Source organism: Rhinopithecus roxellana, chromosome 21 (assembly GCF_007565055.1).
Source record: "Rhinopithecus roxellana isolate Shanxi Qingling chromosome 21, ASM756505v1, whole genome shotgun sequence".
Lineage (NCBI taxonomy): Eukaryota > Metazoa > Chordata > Mammalia > Primates > Cercopithecidae > Rhinopithecus > Rhinopithecus roxellana.
Window position 1 is genome coordinate 28,127,026 of NC_044569.1, and position 21,395 is coordinate 28,148,420.

Here is a 21,395-nt window from a genome sequence, read left to right on the forward strand (position 1 = left end):
GAACAACAATAAGATGCTTTAGTTTACTGGATTCAGATATGGAATTAAAGTATTTTTCTAGTAAGTATCATTGGGGTATTTGTGGGAGCATATTAATAATAATCTTAAAGTGCTCTGGTTAGATGATTCAGCTTTAATTTAGTGTCCATTGCCAAAGTTTAATTTTTGTATGCACATCAAAAGACACTAAGTTATGGTCTCTTGAGATATTTGGGGAAAAACTTTTTATGTAATCAAATCAGAGAACAGAAATGGGGAATTATTGAAGAGGTATTACAGATAGAAAAATAATAAACTTATATTAATATTTAACTTTCAGTTATCCTGTTGCTGAGTTGTGAGGATTCTAATTGTTCATTTTCTTTTCTACTTTTATTTGCCTCAGATCATTTACTTCATCAGAAGACAGGTTAGGATAAAAAAAAATCAATTTGATCAGCGTAGTAAAACTTTGGATAGGAAAAGATGGTTTAAATCAGAGGATGGCAAATGATTTTCTGTAAAGGGCCAGGTAGTGTATATTTTAGCATTTGTGAGGAATAAAGTTTTTGTTGCACCCATTCATCTCTGCCATCATAGCATGAAAGCAGCCATATACAATATGCAAATGCAAGTGAATGTTGTTTGCTCTCCAAAAACACTTCGTTTTGAAAAGTAAGTGGTGGTTGATAATTCTAAAATGCATTTTTAAAAGAATTACCAATTTCAATCAATTGTTCCAGAAAATAAGGCAGAGGAGAGTCTTTTCCAATTTGCTTTGTGTGTTCAGTATTACCTCAGTCCCAATACAAGAAAATGACAGTGCAACAAAGAAAGGTACAGACATATATGTCTCACAAAATTAGATGTAAAAGCCTCAACAAAACATTAGCAAATTAAATAAAACTACATGAAAATAATCACACAACATAACCACATGGTACATATTTCAAATTTGCAAGACTGGTTTAACATTCAAATTCTGTCAATGTAATCTCCCATCTCAATAGGCTAAAGAAGACAATTTATATAATGTTTCAATTGCTACAGAAAAGACATTTCACAGTACCTAATTTATAATAAAAATCTCAGGAAATTATGAATGAGGAGGAATTACTGGCCGGGCAAGGTGATTCACGCCTGTAATACCAGCAGTTTGGGAGGCTGAGGCAGGCAGATCACCTGAGGTCAGGAGTTCGAGACCAGCCTGGCCAACATGGTGAAACACAGTCTCTACTAAAATACAAAGATTAGCCGGGCATGGTGGCATGCACCTGTAATCTCAGCTGCTCGGGAGGGTGAGGCAGGAGAATTGCTTGAACCTTAGAAGCGGAGGTTGCAGTGAGCCAAGTTCATAAAAATGTGTACAAACAATCACTAATTAACATTACACAATGGCAAAAGACTGGAGCATTTCCTCTCAGATCAGACACAAGAAAATGATGTCTACTTTCAATGTTCCTATTCAACTTAGCGCTGAAAAATCTAGCCACTGCAAGATAGCAGAAACAAAGTGAGGGAGGGAGACATAGAGGTTAGAAAGAAAAAGAACATTTTCTCTATTTACAGACAAAATGATTGTCTAAATAAAAAATCTCCACAGAAAATTGCAAAACTTTTAGAACTAGCAAATGAGTCCAGCCATGTAGGAAGATGTAAGATCAATAGACCAAAAAAAAGCAAGCATACTTCTATACAATAATAAGAAACACAGGAGAATCAAAATCAAAAGCAAGATGTTATTATTGCCCCAAAGAAAATTAAATACTTATGCAAAATATAGCAACATATGTATAGAAAATGTAAGCGGAGATTTACAAAATGTTGATGAAAGAAGTCAAAGAAGATCTAAATAAATGGGGAGACATATCATCCATAAACTGACCCTTATATTTAATGTGATTCCTACCAAAATTCTGGCAAGTGTTTTTGTAGACATAAACACACTTATTCTGAAATGTATGCAAAAGACCTGAGCCCTAGAATAGTTAAAACAATCTTGACAGAGAATAAAGTGGGAAGAATAACTTTAGCTATTATTAAGATTTACTTAATGTTACAATGTGTTATTGTCAGAGGGATAGGCGCATAGATGAGTGGAAGAGAAAAGAGAACCCAGAAAGAGTCCCAGGTAGATAGCCCTGCTGATTTTTGACAAATATTCAATTCATTGAAGGTAGGATGGCCTGTTCAATAAATACCGCTGGCACAACTGGACATCTATAGGTGAAAAATAAACCTTAATCTAAATCTCACACCTCAAAAGGAATCATGGATTTAATGAACAAGATTCAACTTTAAAGCTTAAAAAATCATAAGAAAACATGTTCAACATACCGCATTAGGGAAAGAGCACTTAGAATGGATCTCAAAAGCAGGATACATAAAGGGAAAATTAAATTTGATGTTGGATCTTGTAAAATTTAAAAATAAATCAGGTCAGATTTGACCTGCAGGCTGTAATATTCTGATCTCTTATTTAATGGTCAATTATCATGAATTTTAAGATTTGTCTTTGACTTTGACTCAAGTCACGTCAGCAAATGCACCTGCACTACATCCTTCCAGCGGGAGCAGAATATTGTGTATACATGATCAATACACATCAAGGAACTTATAATTTTTTGGAAAAGCAATGCATCAAAAGAAATATATACGTAAGAAAAAAGTTAGCCTGAAGTGATAAAAATTGTTATTACAGGAAGGCATTTAAAATCTGAGAATTCTTCAAAAAAATCAATTTGTGATCAATTAGTGGTAACTGTAGAGAGAATATAATGAAATTGTATGAGAACAAAGTAATTATTTAGTTACCGTAAAAGTCAAATGAAATATTTTAAAAAGGATAAGCAAAAAATAGTTTGTAAGACATTGATATCCATAATAAAAGTATTCAGCTATTAACACTATATGAGATTTTGGATAGATATTTTTATGTACAACACTTAGTTGACTTTATATTTTACTCAAAAACACAAATCTTTTAATGTAAATATGAAATGTTTATTTTTATATATACTTAGAAACATTTATATGTTGTTTATTAGAAAAACATAAGTAAATGGTCTATTGTTCGTCAAGTATAACATTAGCATCAAATGTACACTTGTCTCATGAGATAGTCAATCTGCACTGGTCAAATATAGGTTTTTTTAAACTCATTATTTTGTAGAAATATTCAAATAAGTCATACACACACACACACACACACACACACACACACACACACACACAGTCAGCCCTCCATCTCCTAGGGTTCCACATCTATAAATCCAACCAACCACGATTAAAATATTGTTTTAAAAAGGATGGTGGTGATGGATGTGGTGGCTTACCCCAGCACTTTGGGAGGCCGAGGTGGCAGAACCACTTGAAGTCAGAAGTTTGAGACCAGCCTGGCCAACATAGTGAAACCCCGCCTCTACTAAAACTACAAAAATTAGCCGGGTGTGGTGGCGGGCACCTGTAATCCCAGCTACTCAGGAGGCTAAGGCAAAAGAATCTCTTGAACCTGGGAGGCAGAGGTTGTAATGAGCCAAGATTACGCCACTGCACTCCAGCCTGGGCGACAGAGCAACCCCATCTCAACAAGGAAAATAAAGAAGGATGGTGGTGTCTGTACTAAACATGTAAACACTTCTTTGTCTTTATTTCCTAAATATAGCATAACAACTTTTTACCTAGTATTTGCATTGTATTTAGTATTATAAGTAATCTAGAGATGATTTAAAATAAAAAAAAAGTGGGAGGATGTAAGGAGGTTATGTGCAGGTACAGCAATATTTTATATCAGGGACTTGAGCATCCATGGATTTTGGTGTTTGTGGAGAGGAGCATGTGCTAGAACCAATCCCTCATGGATACCAAGAGACACTGTGTCTACACACACACACACACACACACACACACAAATGCAGAATGCAAAATACAAATATATATATGTAATATATATATATTTAGCCAAATGAATAAGTACAGTTAAGAATAAAATTATACATTCAAAGTTGAAATGTGATGTCATGATCACAGCTATTGTTAATAGTACATAAAAATCATGTACTAACAAGAAACATGGGGTAAGAATCCTAGATAGTGCAAAACTGAAATTTTCTCACATTAGAGACAGTTAAAACGTAAAAGAAACCTGTATTTCCAACATTGGTAGTTACAATGATTTTCAGGTAAGACAGGTCCTCTTTCTCCTAAGATTTAAGAATTGTCCATTTTGACCAACAGTTATGATAGGATCAGCTGAGAATCTGTTTGAACTAGTAGGAGAGTAAAGTACAAGAAGCAGTAAAAATCACTTATAAAAATGATGAGCCAGCCCTAGCTGCTAATACCCTTCATTGAATGCTAGAACTACAGAAGCAGCAACAAAGATGCTAATGGGCCTTAAAAGCAATTGTAAAACTTGTGTACATCCTGTAGTGACAGAGGTAACAAGGCAGGAGGAAGTGACAGTCCAGATCAGAAAAGGGAAACTTGCCATAGTTTAAGGATAAGTTAGGAAACAGCTGATTATTGGTGCTCTTTTCTTCTTTCCAGCATTGCTCTGGACAGATTCTGCCTACTTTCACCACATGAGGCAGAACCAAAGAACGAAAGCAGCACCAGCCTAGGATGCCAGCCTGGGTTATCCAGGTAAAAAGAGGAGGGCGGAATTTGAGCTCAGCCAGGGTGAAAAACATTGTTTTTCCCACATGTAGTCTTACTAGTTCTGAAGCATTCCCTCTCTTCCTGTTCTCTTCCCACACCTTCAGGTTTCTACAACAGAGTAAGAGTGGTTTTAGCAAACTGTGGTGCTGTAGCTCTCTAGAGAGATATTCTGTGACTACATGACGGTCTGAGGGAGAGGAGGTCACAAATCGAGTGTTCGGAGGCTCGATTATCATCCCTGAGGGGACCCCCGCGCCTGCCAGAAACTCATTTACATTCAACAGAAAATGCACAAACTATTTCTGGGCTTGACAACTCACAACCAGATAAGCCAGCTTATCTGTAAAGGGCCAAAGAGTAACACTGGATATGAGATTTGTTACAGTCTGAATAGGAAGACAACAGATGGGCTGTGTAGCCAAATGCAAAGAGCCAAATAATGCACTCATGTGCTGGAAGATCAGGTCAAGGAAAAGTCACAGAAGGTATAAAAGAAAAGTTGGAAATGTGAAAGAAAAATGAACTTTCATCATCTCTTCAAGAGAAAGGAAAATAAATGAAGGAAAAGAAAATTTGTAGAAATGTTGACCAGTAATGGCTTTGAATAAAGAAAAATGGAAAAGGCTGGTTGTGAGACATATAGCACAATTGGGAAGAAAAAAATCCTAGAACAAGTTTAGAGAATTGTAAGAATATCGAATCAAGAAAAGTTTGTAAAGGAGTTCATACAGAAAGAGAGGACTATAAAGAAAGAGGTATATTTTCAGGAATTCACTCAGGTGATTATGGAAGCTGGCAAGTCCAGACTCTGTGAGGAGGATCGGCAGATTGGAGATCAGAGAAGAGCCAGTGCTTGTGTTTGAGCCCTAAGACTCCACTTCAGAAGTCCCTCTTGCTGGGGACAGAGACTGGGGGAAGTCAGTTTTCTGCTGGATTCAGGTTTTCAACTGATTAACTTGGCCCACTCACATAATTGAGGGCACTGTGCTTCACTCTGAATTTATCATTTTAAATGTTATTTTTATTCCAAAACATCCTCTCAGAAACATCCAGAGTAATGTTTGACCACATATCTGGGCAACATGACCCAGCTAAGTTGACATATAAAATTAACCATCACAACCCTAACACACACACACACAAATACAGAATTAACTTTGTGACCAGGTTTCTTAATGTCAAATCAGGATATAAGTAAAACAATGGAAAAATAGTTTGCAAGTGTTAAAGGAAAAGAACTATGAATGTAAAATGTTACAAATATTTTATTTAAAGAAAATAAGGATCATATCAATCATAACATTTTATATATATAAATCATAAAATAAGGATACTATTAATCATTGTAGACTTTTCAAAAGTCTATGATGGAAAAACTTTGGAAACCATCATACACAGCAAACTATCGCAAGAACAGAAAACCAAACACCGCATGTTCTTACTCATAGGTGGGAATTGAACAATGAGATCACTTGGACACAGGAAGGGGAGCATCACACACTGGGGCCTATTGTGGGGAGGGGACAGGGGGAAGGGATAGCATTAGGAGATATACCTAATGTAAATGACGAGTTAATGGGCACAGCACACCAACATGGCACATGTATACATATGTAACAAACCTGCACGTTGTGCACATGTACCCTAGAACTTAAAGTATAATAATAAAACAAGAAAAAAAAAAAAGATGAATTAACTTGGCTGAGAGAGAAATAAATTCATGAGGACTATATGAGCTAGGTAGGAAATAGAGGTGATCAAATAATTCAGTAGCCAGGTGCGTTGGCTTACACCTGTAATTCCAGCACTTTGGGAGGCTGAGGTGAGCAAATCACAAGGTCAGGAGATTGAGACCATCCTGACTAACACAGTGAAATCCTGTCTCTACTAAAAATACAAAAAATTAGCCGGGCATGGTGGCGGGCACCTGTAGTCCCAGCTACTCAGGAGGCTGAAGCAGGAGAATTGCTTGAACTGGGAGGCAGAGGTTGTAGTGAGCTGAGATCACACCACTGCACTTCAGCCTGGGTGACAGAGTGAGATTCTATCCCAAATAATAATAATAATAATAATAATAATAATTATTATTATTATTATTATTCAGTAAATTATGATGTTACTTAAAAAGAATTAAACACAATTTGTACATGTAATGACCCTCCCTCCCAAAATCACCCTAGATTAGTGCTGTCCAATGAAATATAATGCAAGACATAAAATGTTAGCCACTTTGTAATTTTAAGGTTTTTAGTAGCCATATTAGAAATAGTAAAAAGAAACAGGTGAAATGTATTTCAATAATATATATAAAATATTATACCTAATACTATATATATTCAAAATGTTGTTTTAACATGTAGTCAAGAAAAACAATTATTAAAGAGGTATTTTATATTTCTGTTTTTTACTGTCTTTTAAATCTGGTGTATATTTGACGCTTAAATCTCAATTTGGACTAACCACATCTCAATTACTTAGTCGCCACATGTAACTTGTAGCTGCTATTTTGGAAAACTACAGTTCCCGATGATACCAACATAGTGAATAGTCATCTTGATATTGTCTAACATTCCACAGTAAATTAGTGGCACAGGCTTAGGGTGGGGCACCAAATAAAGTAGGGTCAGTCTTTGATGAATATCCAACTGATCTGGTAGACAGAAATTCCGAACGCAGATATTTTTCTCAATTTATAGCAGAATATATGTTGAATCAGCATTTCTGGCTATGGCCACAGTGTACTGATGCTTGCTAACTTTTAAGCTGTTATTTTTTTCTGTGTAAAAACATATTTAGTAAAAATGTTGTATTAAAATTGACATAAAGTTATAAAATATTTTTAAAGGATTTTTTTATTTACAACTGTGATTTTCTTGAACCATTAATCCTTATCCCTTAACTCATTTTGCACATGACATATTGAATGCATAATTAATAGACCAGACATGCATCTAGTAGAAAAATAATAGCTTTAATTTTAAGCTGTCATCACCCTAAAAGAAAAACTGCTTTCATGAATCCTGATGAGTCATCATCCTCTAAAAATAAACACCATATTTTTTCAGAATGATTCTCATTCTCACCTAAAGCTTGAAAATCCTCACCCACATCTGCAAAAATTCAAAAAATAAAGTGCTCTGAGACTCCAAAAAGCCTCTTTGCTCAGGCAACAAACGCTATTTTCCTCCTTTGTATGTCACTCTTGCTTCACAGGCAGCTTTTAGCACCTGCCGTTAAATGTCAGATGTTAAAACCTGGAAAAACAATGACTAAGTAACTGTGTTAGTGAGCTACGATACAGAGTGGAGAGTTGGTCTAATTAGCGCTAAGGGAATCAGGGTGTAGGACTGATCTGTCTTGCTCAGAAACTAAGAAATTTTAAAAGTGTAACACAGAAAAAAATTAAGCATATCAAGTGTACCTCTTTTTCCCTACTGACCTAGCCCTTGCTGACTTTCCCCCAGGAACATCCCTGAACCTGCCTTCCTCAGGTTCTTTACTCAAATGATCCATAGTTCTCTGAACATCCCCCTTTTGCGTTCACACCCACACAGCATTTATACTTCAGTGTATACTTTCTCCTTAGAATTCAGTTCAGACATCCCCTCTGCCCACACAGCAGGTGAAATTGTATTCACTGAGCGGATCTGTTTTGCCACTGACTACACTGTGATCTAAATACTTGTTTACTTGTATATCTCCTTCCACTTAGTAATACTTATGACCCTGGCATTCTCAAATGTTTTGCGCACACACACACACACACACAGACAGACAGACACACACACACACACAGAGCAATACTTCTTAAAAATTTAAAATATCCCAATGCCTTTACTTTGCCAAAAAAACAAAGTAGTATACAATTTTTGGCTCCAGACTGTATTATGATACTTTATAAAAGGAAATTACTACTGTTACATTATTTAGGTACAAGACTTTGTCACACCAGTGCTGCATCTTAATAAAAATGTGAAGTCTTTTGATGGTGATGTGCACAGGTCTGCATACATGCATGGTCATATGTGCATGTTTGCAGTGACATCACTTACATGAATACTCATATTCACTTGCCCTTGGGCTGTATACCTCACATTAAAACTTGCGTATGGAAAGTTGCTGGTAATTGTGGTTCGGTTTGCTCTTTTCTATCATGTGGCAATTTTCATTTTGTGGTTGTTCCTGTTGTTGTTATTTAAGTTACTAGCGTGATTACCTAGGTTGAAATGTTAACTTATCTATGTGAAAATATGTGTACTATTCCTTGGCTTTCTTATTTGATGTTGTTTGAATCCGGGGGGAATCTATGAGCCTTCTGTTCATGGCAGCCTTCCCTTGGGATCTGAGTTTTCTATCAGTGCCTGTAATCATTTTCAAAAGAAAAAAAATTAGAAATGCAGAGGAATTTGTATGAAGAGTGATTATGGTCTATTATTTCATCTTAGCACGTGGGATTTAAATACACTTTTCTCTCTTCAAATGCCTTTGTCAGTCTTCGGGATCTGATGATTATGCATCTGCTAGTAGTCAGCCTCCTTGTGAGAAGTGGGTATAATTATAATGAGGGGAATAAAAGTCTCTTTTAATTTTCCTCTACGACTGAGGGAGTGGACAGGTCAAGGAAAAAATATATTAAAGGGAAATAAACAAGTCAGGTTAGGGAATCTTAGAACTGACCCCATGGGAACCCGGTGGCCAGGCTGAGGCTCTGCTGTCTGTCTAGCGGCTGACACATCACAGCCTGTATCCCTCTCTTCTCCTGACTCAGGCATGGTTCCTTGACTTTCTTTCATTACAAGATAGCAAGTACGTCCGGCTAATAGTGCCATTTTCATGAATCAGGGCCCATTCTATATACACTAAGGTAAATCTCTTCAGCTTTCTTTAATATGCATTTGTCAGCTATTTATTATTCTGTGTTTCCCCCATATCTTAAAAACTGGTAACATTACAAAGAGAATGCTTATAGGGTGTGGATTTTCTTAAGTCTATTTATATGGATTACTTTAGTAAACAGACAATGCTGTTTGACACATCTGGAAATAATGCCAATGCACTATTTTTCATAATTTTGCCCTTAATATTATACCTTTCAATATGAAATACTTAGCAATGATGCTTGCACACTCATCACTAAATTGCAGGTCTTCAAATGAAGACAAAGTATGATCAGACAAGGAAAATCCTGAGAAATGATAAACTTCAGCTTTTACCTGTATTTTGAAGAAAGAATAGGACCCACTTCAATTAACTTTTGTTATTACACAATTAAGTTGCCACAACCAATCAAGTACAATTGATTTTCAACTAAGGCATAGATACCATTATTCTGAAATGAAAACTTTAAAACATTTAAATGCATAAGAGCTTTATTTTATCAAGCTCCATAGAGTGTCCATAGATATTCTTGTTAAAGATATAGCAAAAATATGATTGACTTATTTTGACATATTTGAAATGTACATCAATTACTGCAAAGGTAGGAACAAAATATCGATTGTACACTTCTTAGAGTACAACTCTTTTCAAGATGAAAATTTAAATGGAAGTGAAAACAAACTTCACCCAGATATTCTGAATATTACCAATTCAACTTTTTCTATGCACACTCTTCTGCAATTTAAATTTTCAGTAAAAATTATATTTAAGGTTTTCACATACTTCCACTTTTTATTAATAACTCTTATGTCACATATTAACCAAGCTACCAATTATTAAAATCTCTTTGAACCAATGAAAACAAGATGTGATATCTCTTTTTTTATCAACATATCTATAAATTGCATTTGTTTCAAACCCTGCCCCCAATGTGCTGCTAAAGTCAACACAATATGCAAAGATAACACTTTTATAAGTGAACATTTATAAGCACCTATTTATCTATATGTCAGTGTTGTTCTTGGGACACCCACATAACAGTTCTGAGTTAGATATTGCAGTTATTTTTTCTTACTTTATCTAACTTCCCCTTCAATTTTCTGAAAATATATTCCTAGAAGTTGAACTTTTGTACCCCAGAGAATGGACATTTTGTTTTTAGTTTGCACATTTAAAGTGACAATTTTACAAGCATATTTTTATGTGTATCTTAAACTATTTCAGTTTATAGTCTGAAATAGAAAAAAGTATATGAAATACACATATGTTTTAAAAGAATAGAAATAAAACACTCATGTCACCACTACACAGATTAAGAAATAAAATATTGGCAGTCCCAGCACTTTGGGACTCCAAGGAAGGCATATCACCTAAGGTCAGGAGATTAAGACCAGCCTGGTCAACATGGTGAAACCCCATCTCTACTAAAAATACAAAAATTAGCTGGGCCTGGTGGCAGGTTCCTGTAATTTCAGCTACTCTGGAGGCTGAGACAGGAGAGTCACTTGAACATGGGAGGTGGAGGTTGCAGTGAGCTGAGATTGCGCCATTGCACTCCAGCACTCCAGCACTCCAGTCTGGGTGACAAGAGTGAAACTCTGTCTAGAAAAAAAAAAAAAAAAAAAAAAAAAAAAAAATGGCAGTGTCTCAGGAAATCACCCTCTCCCTCTCTATCTTTCTGTCATTGTCTCTCTGCCTCTGTTCTCTTTATTTCTGTCTCTGTCTCACTACCTTTGTCTCATGCACAGTTTTATGAGTATAATATTATAATAGAAAAATCACAGATTAATATCAAAAATCAAAAAAATGTTTTAAGGTGCTTTGACATGTCTTAAATACAATTTTTCAAATTAAAAGCATTGATGTCAAGGGTATGTCTAGTAGGATTAAGCACAGTACTTTGTAAACATAAGAGCTATAAATAATAAGTAACCACCAAGTATATCATGACTAATAAAATCAATCTAGTTGTAAATTAGACTTTTGAGAATACACTATTTTCCTAGTTTAATTTCTGACTGGTTGTTCTCAGAATCTTCCAACATATGATTCGAAGTAAGTAAAGTGAAGTAAATTGCAAATGTATGTAGATTCATACGTAGTTTCAGAAAATGGCAAAATAGAGATGTGAGTGAACTGACCAGCTCTGCAGCTGTAAAAACAACTTGGAAGCACTATGTCAGGCAAAATGAGATCCACTGAATTACCCAATATATGTCCACTGCTTTTGGGGGCTGTCTTCCTGGAACAAGAACAAGATTGGAAAGGAGCCAGCAGTCACACATTGACATTTCATCATGATCTGATTTTATTTAGCAACCTAAACTCCAACTAGTTTAAAGATCTATAGACAACAGTATAAAGTTGAACTAAACTTAAAAAGCTCCAGATATTTTTGCTTAGGATTGTCTTGCGTATACAAGCTCTTTTTTGGTTCCATATGAAATTTAAAGTAGTTTTTCCTAGTTCTGTAAAGAAAGTCAATGGTTGCTTGATGGGAATAGCATTGAATCTATAAATTACTTTGGGTAGTGTGGCCATTTTCACAATATTGATTCTTCCTATCCATGACCATGAAATGTTTTTCCATTTGTTTGTATCCGCTCTTATTTCCTTGAGTAGTGGTTTGTAGTTCCCCTTGAAGAGGTCCTTCACGTCTCTTGTAAGTTGGATTCCTAGGTATTTTATTTTCTTTGTAGCAATTGTGAATGAAAGTTCACTCATGATTTGGCTCTCTTTTTTGTCTATTATTGATGTATAGAAATGCTTGTGATTTTTGCACATTGATTTTGTATCCTGAAATTTTGCTGAAGTTGCTTAACAGCTTAAGGAGTTTTGGGACTGAGACAATGGGGTTTTCTAAATATACAATCATGTCATCTGCAAACAGAGACAATTCGACTTCTTCTGTTCCTATTTGAATACCCTTTATTTCTCATCGTGCTACTTGACCTTAAACTATACTACAAGGCTACAATAACCAAAACAGCATGTTACTGGTACCAAAACAGATATGTAGACCAATGGAACAGAACAGAGGCCTCAGAAATAGTACCACACATCTACAACCATCTGATCTTCAACAAATCTGACAAAAACAAGCAATGCAGAAACAATTCCCTACTTAACAAACAGTGCTGGGAAAACTGGCTAGCCATATGCAGAAAACTGAAACTAGATCCCTTCCTTATACCTTATACAAAAATTAACTCAAGATGAATTAAAGACTTAAATGTAAAACTTAAAACCATAAAAACCCTAGAAGAAAACCCAGGCAATACAATTCAGGACACGGGCATGGGTAAAGGCTTCATGATTAAAGCACCAAAAGCAATTATAACAAAAGCAAAAATTGACAAATGGAATCTAATTAAACTAAAAAGTGCACAGCAAAAGAAACTACCATCAGAGTGAACAGGCAACCTACAGAATGGGAGAAAATTTTTGCAATCTATCCATCTGACAAAGGTCTAATATTCAGAATCTACAAGAAACTTAAACACATTTACAAGAAAACAACGAACTCCATCAAAAAGTGGGCAAAAGATATGAACAGACACTTCTCAAAAGAAGATATTTGTGTGGCTAACAAACATGAAAAAAAAAACTCATCATTGATCATTAGAAAAATGCAAATCAAAACCACAATGAGAAACCATTCACGCCAGATAGAATGGCAATCACTAAAAAGTCTGGAAACAACACATGCTTGTGAGGATGCAGAGAAATAGGAACACTTTCACACTGTTTGTGGGAGTGTAAATTAGTTCAACCACTGTGGAAGACAGTGTGGCGATTCCTCAAGGATCTACAAATACCATTTGACCCAGCAATGCTATTACTGGGTATATACCCAAAGGATTACAAATCATTCTACTATAAAGACACATGTGCACGTATGTTTATTTCAGCACTGTTTACAGTAGCAAAGACTTGGGACCAACCCAAATGCCCATCAATGATAGACTGGATAAAGATAATATGGCACATATACACCATGGAATACTATGCAGCCATAAAAAAGAATGAGTTCTTGTCCTTTGCAGGGACATGGATGAAGCTGGAAACCATCATTCTCAGTAAACTAACACAGGAACAGAAAACCAGACACCACATGTTCTCCCTCATAAGTGGGAGTTGAACAGTGAGAACACATGGACACAGGGAGGGGGTCATCACATGCTGGGGTCTATTGGGGGATGGGGGAAAGGGGAGGGATAGCATTAGGACAAATACCTAATGTATGTGGGGCTAAAACCTAGATGACGGGTTGATAGGTGCAGCAAACCACCATGGCATATGTATACCTATGTAACAAACGTGCACATTCTGCACACGTATCCCAGTACTTAAAGTATAATTTTAAAAAATAAATAAAATAAATACCCAACGGAAAAGAGCTCCAGATAATTATGTAATAAAACATCCTTCAATATGAAAAATACGAATAATTATTCCCTAATATATCCATTCCATGAATCAAGTCTTACACTGAGAATTACTTAAAGCCTACACAACAGTTATCTTTCATACATGTTTCAAATGCACTTTTATATTTAAAAAAGAAATTTATTCATTATCACTGTATTTTAACTCAACGAAGAAAGCAGAATTTTTATTCTGGGAATCATGACTGTATTACTGCTTTATTATATATATATATATGTTATTTAATGTGTCATCTTGAGTGAAGATATCTAGAGGCTATTCTTTTACAACCCTTATATTTTAAACACAATGTTTAGCTTTTCTAGTGAGTTCTCCTTAAATATTAATTCTCCATATGAGAATTAATACATAATCATGATGAATATAACCTATTTCGAGGAGATGATATTTAAACATTGAAATCTCGACATACCACAGTTTAAGGGACATTTGATGAAGTCAAACAGGAATAATCAAGTTGACCATGACAGTCAATCAAGTGCCATTAGAAGCTCAAAACTGCCATCTCACTCTTTTTACCAAAAAAGTCGGGTTTATAAAACCTACTTCATGATGCAGAACATAACATTTTATAGAAGGATCCGAATTGAGGGCACGTAATTCACATTATTGGGGACAAGAAAAGTAAACTGTTATGGAGCTACACAAAAAGAGATAAAATGTATTTAAGAGTAATAAGTAGCCTATCAGTGGGAATATTTCTGGGTGTACCTCCCAAAAGAAAAAAAAATTAAATCAGACATTATGCTTGATTACTTATTTGCTATGAATGTTTAAAAATTACAGATTTAGAAACTAATAGAGGCGAATTTTTCTACAATTACTATGAAAAGCTCCAACAACTCTTGGTGAGTACAGAAGAAAAATGTAGGATAAGGAAAAAAAAAAAAAAGCGGCATATAAACTGAACGAGAATATAGAACATTTTATTTTCCATATCCAGTTAAAGATTTTTCATCAGTTACTAATGAGAAGACATTCAAAGTTATCTCAACAACAATGTGTAAAACGTAGATACCATATAATATTCTAGATAACACATAACATGTATTAATTCCTATGTATCTTAAATAAATTGCCCCATATGTCATGTAACCAGAATGTTCTTCAAACTTAATTCTATTGATATGATCAGAAATGACTTTAGTTTGATCCTTGGAAGCTAATTTTTCTTTTGGCCTTATATGAAAATTTAGGCCACATTTTTCTGTTCGTTTAGCCTTAGAAAATTATATACTCACTCAAACAAAAACAATCTCAATGCAGTAATTAGATATGTTCAGTCCCAGGCAATTCTATCTTTGATTGTTAGGAGACCTTCCACATCACCAGGGCCCTTTGATTTGCCAAGTCCTTCATGCAGTAAATGTATTCCTATCCCAGCCAGTCAATTACTACTTCTTTAGCCCCCAGGAATTTGATATCACCTTATTTCCTCTCTAAGTCAGGTTTATCTCTTCCTGTGGCTTTATTGAACAGAACTCAATACAATTTTATACAAGTACTCTATCGCATGTGTCCTATCCCTCGTCCATATAAAACACACTTCCTTTGCCCAAACAAATCCTGGACTGCAGATCAGTGCAACCACCAGGTGCACATGTTAAGCTCTCAATGTTTCCACCAAAGAAACCCCAAAACTCACTATGTTGGAAGTGAGGAAAGTACCCCAAACTAATTATTTTAGGGAGATTGTAAGTCTAGTAAAGGGTGACTTTAAATGTACATACGTGTGTATGTGTGCGTGTGTGTATATATATATAATATATATATAACAAATACATGAAACATGTATATAGAGAGAAAACATAATCATACATATAATAGGTAAAATATAGACAGACTTCCCCTTTTAGAGCAGGGATGAGAAAAAGATTCTACATTACTGCATCTTCTGGCTGTCCTTCCTGCCCCATTCCCACAGCTGTTCATCATTCTTTGGGGTAGATGAATGCCACCATGCATAACAACCAAAATAGTTTGGACTTATTGTCATCAAGCGTCCCTCTAAAAACAGACTAGACTCAGTTATTTAAACTGAACTGAGAGGACTGGCACAGTGGTTCATGCTTGTAATCCCAGCATTTTGGGAGGCCGAGGTGGGTGGATCACTTGAGGCCAGGAGTTCAAGACCAGCCTAGCCAACATGGTAAAACCCTGTCACTACCAAAATAATAATGATAATAATAATAATACAAAAACTAGTCAGGTGTGGTGATTTGTGTCTACAATCCCAGGTACTTGGGAGGCTGAGATGGGAGAATTGCTTGAGCCCAGGAGGTGGAGGTCGCAGTGAGTAGAGATTGCTCCACTGCAGTCCAGCCTGAGAAGCAGAGCAAGACACTGTCTCAAAAAATAATAATAATAAATAAACTGAACTGAGATTCTAAAGCCCACCAATTGGCCAAGATGTCACATCAGAGACAATCAATATCTGTCCCGCATCTCAACTGATACAGGTCCCTCTTAGGGGCCTCAGCGATAACCATTTTTCCCACAGGGATATCATGTGCACCCCCAAGAATATTTACTGTGTGGAAGGCAGTTACGACCTTTCCTTCCTCCCAAAAACATGTGACTTGCACTGTAAGGGTAGCAATAAAGATCTTCAAGTGTTTAAGAAAACAGGACAAATAGATCATGTACATCTAATATGATTGTGCAGATCTCAAAAATGAGGCTAACTTTGCATACACATGGAGGATACTTAGATGTTTAACTTACTCATATATTACTATAATTTATGCTTATCCCTGTGAGAACTTATTCTTACATGGGAGTCCTCTAATTAAAAAGAGTATGAATACAGGTATTTCTGACTTTATCTAACGCTACCTTGACAATGGAAGGCTACCAGTCTATCCTCAAATTACAGGTCAGGGAGGTTATGGATCATAGAATTGTCTTAGACTTTCTCCGAGCTGGCCGAGGTGAAGTCATTGCAATCTCTAATATTTCCTACTGTACCTGGTTTATATTTCAGGCCAAGTAGAATTATTAACATGAAAGTTTAAGGAGAAATATCAATAGAGAAATTTTAGGAGAAAACTACCTGCATTTCTAGGATAGATTCCAATGAGATTTCTGCAGTTGAGCCTGGGACCCTACAGGGATAGTTGCAGTCAATACTGCCAGATGGCCTCATCCTGATGTCTGGGATTGTGTTGATAGTAGTCGTAGCCTTAAATAAAAGCTGTTTGAGTTGAATTGAACAGATGTGGTTTCAGTTTCTGTTAGTCATATTTATCAGGGTGATTTATATAATAGCATACATATGAAAAAATTCTTCGGAAACCAAGAGAATGTCGAGAAAATTGTTGTCAAATAATTCTCTGTAGATCTCTGGCATTTCTGCGTATCTTGAATTCACAGGTACTAATTGACCTTTGTTCTAGAGTAAAGAGCAGTCGTGTATACTGCTTAGAATAATAAATAAGTTATCTTTCTATAGCAAAGATCAGGCCTATTAACTCCCTGTTTTAAAATACTTGGGTTCCATAAGCTCAGGAATCCTATCCTGTAGAATGTGTTCAAGCATTTATCTAGGCACTTCTTGGAAACAAAGGAAACTGGCAAATATGCAGATGCTCATGCTTCTTGCTTTGTTATGAGTAATAAAGTCCTTTTTACTTTAATTAATACAATGCATATTAATTAAATTTTAGGTCTTTAATAAACAAAAAAAAAGTTTTGCCATCATATAAAAAACTGAGCATCTGATAAACATTTAAAGCAATTAGTTTATATAATTTTACTCAAAAATTCAAATTTATTCAGAAAAAAATGAAGTCTCTAATATTAATATTTAGAAGAACTAGGAAGACCCTTGAGCTAGGCTTCTCTGAGACCTCATCACAGAAGAGGCATGAGGTTAGCCAGGGTCTGGAGGTTGACTATGACTTTGCTAACATGCCTAATGGTGTAAGGTAAAGACAACTGAGAAGATAATATGAGCAAAGTTATAGAAACGGAAATATGTAAAGGGAAACATGAGACATTTACTTGCTGAAAAGATAAGAACATTAATTGGGGTAAGCAAAGGAAAAAACAGTGAGAATCAGGTATTTTTGTATGGCATAAACTTAAATATTCAGAGAAAATTATGATTTCAAAATGTTAGAACAATTTTCTGATTTGTATTTACTGAATTCTATTACTTCTCTGGGACTAGAACAGTTACATCAGATTGACACTCACACATTTACAAAAGTGCATTTTTTTCCCACAGGTGTTTTTCAGGATAGGAGCAGGGACAGTTTCCAACGAATCTGAAACCATTTTATTAATATGGAACATTTGGGTTAAGGATTTGCATTGTGTCAAAGATACTCATCTCACAGTTAGCACTGTTTTTTCAAGTAACTCAAAACACTAAGTGAAGAGAACAAACAGACTTCTGAATATCTTGGTGTTTTTACATAAAAGCTACACATTATTTCCAATCTGGAGGCTTCGTTTTCATGTTCATTTGTGGAAGCTGTAGTTATAAATTTAACAGGTGGTGCATTCCCTTGTGCCAGAACAGGGCAGATGGATCCCTCCTCACTGTTGCTGGTCATTAATGGTAAGCAGCTGCCCCGCCAGAAAAGTGAGACAGCAGATGAGTCACAACCTCATGTTAATGCATTTCTGCAGCGACTCAACCACTTCATTTTAATGGGCTTGTTCAAATATTTTCTTTCTTCCATTATACATCACAACTTTAGCAATTAAAATTGATTGGGACATACCACGCATGTGCATGTATGTCTGCGCGTATATGTGTGTATGTATGTATGTTTTACTTTTCACCTTAATATACAATTCTCCCTCATAAATAGGAGGCTGTCACCATCCTATGGTGGGTTATGAGGCATACCAGCGATGCTGGTTTCCCAAAAATATTGTTCTTTATTAGCACATTTTAGATCTGACAATTCACATTGTATATTTGTTCTGTTACTGTAAGACATTTGTCTTTAAGTGTATTTTTCAAATGCAAATTTCCTTATAGCAACACTAAACCATTAGCAGTTATTAATAATTTATCTTGGACATGTTTATTTTATGAGGAAGACTGCAAGTGAATTTTGACATCCGTAGTAAGAGCAGCAAATTTCACAGTTGAAGAATAATTTATGCTGGCCACGATGGCTCACGCCTGTAATTCAGCACTTTGGGAGGCCAAGGCGGGTGGATCACTTAAGCCCAGGAGCTTGAGGTTAAAGTGAGCTATAATCACACCACCACACTCCAGCCGGGTTGACAGAGCAAGACCCTGTCTCAAAAAAATAAAGAATAATTTACCAGATCTGACTGTGACCTATAATTTCTTGCGAAGCTTGTGAAAAATAAGTTTTCAGGCTTCAATTCCAGAAACTCTCTTATTTCATAAATGTGGATAAGGCATCACAATCTACTTGTGCTAGTCCGTTCTCACGCTACTATGAAGAAACACCGGAGACTGGGTAATTTACAAAGAAAAGAGGTTTAATTGGCTCACAGTTCCACATTGCTGGGGAAGCCTCAGGAAACTTAAAGTCATGGTGGAAGGCATCTCCTCACAGGGCAACAAGAGAGAATGAATGCCAGCAGGGAAAGTACCAGATGCTTATAAAATCATCAGATCTTGTGAGATTCACCATCACAAGAATAGTGTGAGGGAATTGCCTCCATGATTTAATCGCTTCTCACAGCGTCCCTCCCATGACACTTGGAGACACAAGATGAGATCTGGGTGGGGACACAGCCAAACTATAGCACTACTTTTATTAAGAAGATCAGGTGATGCTGCTGTGTTAGTAAATCAATATTTGTGAAAATTGACAGAGCGTCATCTACTATTAATTTAGTTATCTGAGATACTGAAAATTCAAGTGTGTTCACGTGTGTGCCTGTGTGTGTGTGTATGTGCGCACGCTCATGCACACGGGTATGTGCCTGCATGCCTTGTGGTGATGATGGTGCTACTGGCAGCGTGGGGTGGCGGGGTAAAGTGTATGCTCCACCTCAGTGGTGCTGCTGGTAGTGTGGAGTGGCAGGGTAAAGTGTATCCTCTGCCTCAATGGCAGCAATGTGAGGAGCTCTAGCCCCGGTGTCTGGAAAACACCCGCTGCCTGGTAAGTGCACAATACTTTGAATCTAGAGATATATAATGACAAAGATGTAATGGAGAAAACAAGGGAGGGATGACAGGGCACAGAGCAAATAACTACCTAATATTAATTTTGTTCTGTCCATTTTTCCCTAATGGCCTAAAAAAATGCCATAACCATAGAGCATGGTTCTAAATACATTAAACTTCCCCATTCCTCATAATAAGTCATTTGTACTGAACAAAATTAATAGGCTAGGGAATGAGAAAATTCCTGAAACATGGGATGTAAGAGTAATAATAGAAAAACTCTGTAGCTTCAGAATCTGCCTGAGGGCAGTCTCCCCAGCTGATTTAAATTATTTAATTATTTTACATCTTAAGCTGGATATTTGCCATGTATGAAGAAATCAATATATGAATTAGCTGCCAGAAAGAGAGAAGATGTTGAAAAGAAAATGTTAAAAGATGGAGTGTAATGGGAGTTGAAAATCTTTGTGATTCCATTTTTCAATCTGTCAATTTATATATCCAGCACAAAAACAACTGTATCATTTTGTAATGTGCATTATGCGTGACAGAAATGAGTAAAATCATACTAAAGATAAAAATGATTACAATTCTCCTAACAACGGCATTATTTCCTTATGGTATTTTTTTAACTTGCTATGCTAATTCTGGTCAATGAAAGTATAGTAATGGGATTAGATTCATCTCATCTACTTTTTTAAAATAGTTGAAGGAGTGTTGAGCTTGATTGTTATATAATAAGATTCCCTTGGACCTTATGACTTCAAGCAATTAACTTCTCTTCTGCTTCCTCCCAGGGTAGATTGTGTGAAGGTACACTAGTTACTGATCTATGAAGAGTTATTAAAACACAATAGATTTCCCAATAAAAAAGAAAATCAAGGAGGAGATAATAAAATTTTATAAAATTATTTTTTAAAGAATAATACAGCTTTTCTCAACACCTAAATATGTAATTTCTATTGGCAATCACATATTTTGGAAGTGGTTTATTATATACGACAGTGTCCAGGATATATTCATAGAGATTAGCTGGTGATGATAAGTAAATTTTTCTAGAGTTGAGGGAGACAAATGCATGGGTAGAGTGCTAGATGGTCTTCTGAATGACCAGGAATGTTTGTGTAGTAGGACTCTAATTTTTCAATGCCAAAAATTGTCATGTAGTCATTATTGTGCTAGTACTCTCAACAATCCTCTCAATTCTGCAGAACAATGCCTCTTGTAAGTAGAATTTAGGTGCATAGATGTCTAGGAAACTTTCCCAACTTATGTGAATAGTAAATAATACATTTTGACTCTGTCTCTTGAGATCAGGAATGCAAAG